We start from the raw sequence: 4950 nt of genomic DNA on the forward strand, positions 1-4950 counted from the left end.
ATAACATCTCTAACATCAAAGGTGAGTTTAAGGTAATGTTGGCACTACAATAGCTATTAATAAACAAAGGCAGATAACTTTAATTCCTTAAAGCAAAGTACTTGTGAAAAATCATGACAATGTCATTACTTATAAAAACAAAATTAAAAAACAGGAAGTTCGATCCTTATACAAGCATTTTAAACTCATGATTGTCATCCTTGTACTGTATGTTCAAATTATTCTAAGGCTTTTTAATTTAAGATGCACTAAAAATGTTACAAGACAAAAAAATATTGTTTCTTATTTTTAATATGATATGTTTCTTAAAAAATAACCATTTTTCATAGTAAACTAAACTACGTAACATTTATATCAAAAATAACGTCAAAGTTGGATTCATTGTTTTGTGCAAGTAGTTTACTAAACCAAATAAACCGTGTGTTAAGAACTCGATTCAAGACAATGTAACAATATGATGCCAATTGAATAGTTTAAGATGGGAAACATATCATAGTAACTTGTTTTTATGAAACATATCATATTAAAAATAAGAAACAATATATCGATAAATATCATTAGTTTAGTTTCAATTCAACGATTCTTTTGTTACGAGTTAGAATTCAAAGTGTTACAATTAAAGTATTTACTTTTTGGTTAAAAATAAAATTATGTGCTATACAATATTTGCTTTTTGGTTAAAAATAAATTTATGTTTATTTTTTGAGTTACAATTAAAGTTATTATATTGTTTTAGTTTATATACCAAGTTTGTTGTTTGTTTATAATAAATTATTTTTACGGTTTTGATTAAAAAATATGTTTTTTATTTTAAAGTAAAAAATAAATAATCTTTTATTTTGAGTTAAAAATAAGATAAATATATATTTATATTTAAATAAAAAGAAACATTATTAAACATAAAATGTCTTTATTTATACATTTAAAAAATAAAAACAGAACCAATCTTTTATAAATAATATTATAAAAAAGACCAAAACCCCATTAAAATATACTTCTTAACTAACCATGTCTTCTCGTAAAACAAATTTTACAACAATATTTATTTTTTACATAAAAAATACATTATACATCTAGTTGAAACTTTTACCAAAGATCTTTAAAAATAAATCTTAGATAAGTAAAAATTTCTGAGAATATACAACTTACAACGTTGATCTAAAAAACAAAAAAATAAACTAAAAAAAAACTAATACGTTAAATATAGGACTTCTCATCTTCAAATTTTAATCCTATGACACAAAAAACACAGATCATATCAAATTCAATGGTAGAAAAAACACAGACAATATATAAGGGGACCATTCATTGGGATAGAGTTATAGATAGTACAATGCTATTATAAGGGAAATTATTAAGCTAAAAAAATCAAAAAATCATAAAATAACTTTTAGTATAGTGAAAAAAGCTATAAAAATAAAAATTAAATAAAAAAAAAGGTAGGATGACATAATGAAAGAAAAGCAGAAAGTGCAATGCCATTTCTGTTCGCGTGGCTGGATGTGTCAGACAAAAATAGAAAGTCTATTGTTATTTCTATTTTTTCCACACACGGAAACACATTCAAAAATAAAAATCTACTTTCTTAATTAACCATTTGTGTGATGTGTAGATGAGCTTAATACGATCTTATTTTTCCATTAGTGGTGGCATATTCTATGAAAAAGGAGGACGTCTGCTGCTTTCCCTATCCCACACCTGGAAAAATATGAAAACATTCATCATTTAGAAAATAACTCTTTTTCTAGTGAAAATTAAATGAAAAAGAATAAAGATTTTGAAACTCACCTAGCAAGATAAGCATGAACCGATCCTCGATTCTCCTTAGCAACAACCACACATCGATGGTTTTCTTTAGTTCAAATTATCACCTATATTATACACCATATAGAAGTCTCCCTAAGCTACCATGTCTTGTTCTAAAAGGAAGAAAAGAAAAAGGAAATAGTCAATATATATACATGCCATATCAACTATGTAGAGTTACAGCCGATTGTTTTTAATGATTTTTCCATATCGATGGTCAAAACGGGGAACATAGAACCACTTATTGCGTCGACTGGAGAGACCAAACCTTCACATATACGTAAAAGAGTTCCATTTTATTAAACAAACATGCTTCCGTTTGACTCAAAAACTCAAATGACTTCAATTTCAAAGAAAAATATGTCATTATTCCAAGTTTTTAAGACAATTTAGTTACCATATTTTCTGTAACAGGCACAACAAAAAAGATCATAAGTTTTAAAGATTATACACCATAAAATATGTAAAAGAAATCTCATTTTCTAGGGTTTAGAAAGACAAAAGGAACTCAGATATGCGAAAAGGATTCCAACAAACTCCAACCATAGCTAATCAAGCATTAACCAGTTTTTTTCACATTTCACATCAAGCTCTTGAGACCCTCTCAAAGTCCAGGAGAGTCAAACTTAAAAACTCCAGCACATGCTTCATAGAAAGAAAAAAAAAACAAAATCGGTTTATGGTGTGGTTTATATCAGGTTGAGAAAATATTTAAATAAGCGAAGGCAAGTGTCCCACGTAGAGAGAGGGGATAGAAACATGGAATATTGAGTAGCTATAAAGGGTAAGGACCCAAAGTGAAAAACATGTACCATCTTTAAAACTCATATGTTGGTTCATAGAGATCATTTCCACCATCATACACACGTGCTCCATATATACCATGTTCGTACATAAATCTTATTATTAAAATATGAAGAATAAAAAATAGGCAGGTTTAAAATATCCATAACAATTGCAATTTTAAGGACAATTGGCAGAAGCAGCAAATATAAAATATCATGCGAGTGTCAGGGGAAGCGTTACTGAAAATCATGGTAGTTTTGGTTTGATGCTAGTTGTTTCCTTGTTATTCAATTTCTTCAACCCTGACTTTTGAGGGATTATAAAATATTTTAGGATTGAACCATTAGGCTCCATTCAAACTTCCTTTTTCACCTTCAATTAATCCCTGCACATATGAACCAAGGTTAGAGAACAGATTTACCATATCATATGGATACGGCTAAGGTCTCACCAAGGATATATTTACTCCATCAGAGCAATTTGAGGAAATACGAAACCCTTAGGAACCGGCATCTTTAGGCCACCACGCTTTACACATACATTTAGCATGAGAAAGTGATTATAGGTATCCAAGACTAAAAATCACACATATAATTCAAATTCCTAAATCATGTTTCCCTTTTGTCTCTGTATTACACAATAGGTACTGAAGCATGAAAGATATGGCATGTAAGTTGATGGTATAATTTATTAACATTCCAAAGGGTTAGATTAGAGAATGATTATTATAGAAGATAAACTTGAAGGAAACTTACCATGCAACTGGTGGCCATTTGACAGCTTCTTGATGCTAGGGTTTTTGTTAATCTATATAATTGTTAAAAAAAAATCCAATATTGAGGGAGACATAAGGAAACTGAACAAGATATGGAACCAAAATTTTGAACTCAAATCCCTTAAGTCGATATAGTGGTGCGTTTTACCTTGAGATAGTTGATAAAAGCATTAGAAGGAACCTGATATCGATAAATCCAACAAAATATTATCTACCTGCGAATACAACCTGAAACCAAGAGTCCTAAAAAATAACATAATAATATAACCTGAAACCAAAAATCGAACATATAAAATTTGTCAAGATGCAACGAAAAACCCAAAAGCATTCAAGCTCTAGTCGGAAACCCCCAAAATCAGCAAACCAAAAAATCATAAAAACCCAAAATCAAAAAGAAAAATCATTCCTATTTTTGTTGACAATTTTTATGTGTTGGACAAAACTTATGAACTTTGTAAGTTTTAGGGATGTAATGAAAGAACAAACATCCCTGGGTTGCAAAAAATTGAACATATTACGTACCTTAGATGACTACTATGTAGAAGGAGAAGGAGGTCGACTCTGTGGGGAAGGAGGAAAAGGCGGTGATGACTGATGCAATGGTTGTGGTGATGTAAAGCGTGAAGTCCAAAGTTGGGTGGTTGATGGCGGCGCTTGGTGGAGTTTAAAGGTAGACATGTCTTGATGTTCTATGTACCGTATAGGGTTTCTAAGAGAGAAAAAAAGGAAGAGAGAGAGAGAGAGAGAGAGAGAGAGAGAGAGAGAGAGAGTTGTTGTGATGGTGCAATTGTGAGCATAATGTTTTTGTAGGCAGGCGGCGACTGGTGAATGGTGTTTAGTGGTGGCGCGGTTCTATTTTCCAGTTATCATGGCAAACGGTTACTGGGAATTCAAATGAGACGGGCCAAGTCAAAAACCGAGATATTTGCCTAGAGATTCACCATCTATCGACCAGGTATTAAAAAGGGGAATAACTTCAGTTTGAAACCTCAAATGAAAAAGGAAATTTTATCCTCATCAATTTTTGTTTTAGGCATTAACTATTTGTATTTTCAGCTTCAATATTTGAAAGTCTTAAATCTATTTTTAGAAATAATAAGGTTTATATAATAAGATAATATATATATATATATATATATATATATATATATATATATATATATATATATATATGTCACTACTACAAAATGAGTAAAAGAACCCGATTAAAAACTTAAAATAACACGATTTTCAACCGGGTTTCTTATAGGCGAGTAATATGTGTAAAAAGTAGTATAACCCAGTTAAACTATCAGGGCTTATTAATGTAATATATCTCGGTTCCTATGAACAAAACCAGGATATATTACATTAAAAATATATAAGAACAGTATAATGCCAATACATTATGGTTAGACCTGACAAAATCTGGCACGACACGACAACCCGACACGAACCCAACACGAAGTTAGCGGGTTAGGGTCAGAGATTTCGACCCGTTTATGTACACAGGTTGACACGACACAACACGATAACTAAACAGGTAGGGTTAGAATCAAGACTTTCAACTCGAAGATGACCCGTTTAATTATATATATATATAT

At 30.4% G+C, this 4950-nt stretch overlaps 1 long non-coding RNA gene across 8 annotated transcripts; it reads right to left on the reverse strand.

Annotated features, from left to right (window-relative positions):
- Positions 1-1409: 1409 nt before the first annotated feature.
- LOC145108539 (uncharacterized) lies at positions 1410-4329 on the reverse strand. 8 transcript variants are annotated; one of them, XR_013708364.1, is made up of 3 exons: positions 3890-4328; positions 1789-3595; positions 1410-1698 (listed from the first exon to the last, which is right to left on the reverse strand). It is a non-coding gene; the product is annotated as an uncharacterized LOC145108539 (long non-coding RNA). The 8 variants fall into 8 exon arrangements; XR_013708362.1 differs by having other exon boundaries at positions 1789-3635; XR_013708363.1 differs by having other exon boundaries at positions 1789-3399; positions 3516-4328.
- Positions 4330-4950: the final 621 nt, after the last annotated feature.

Source organism: Lactuca virosa, chromosome 4 (assembly GCF_052849685.1).
Source record: "Lactuca virosa cultivar CGN04683 chromosome 4, Lactuca_virosa_CGN04683_v6, whole genome shotgun sequence".
In the NCBI taxonomy this organism is placed as follows: domain Eukaryota; kingdom Viridiplantae; phylum Streptophyta; class Magnoliopsida; order Asterales; family Asteraceae; genus Lactuca; species Lactuca virosa.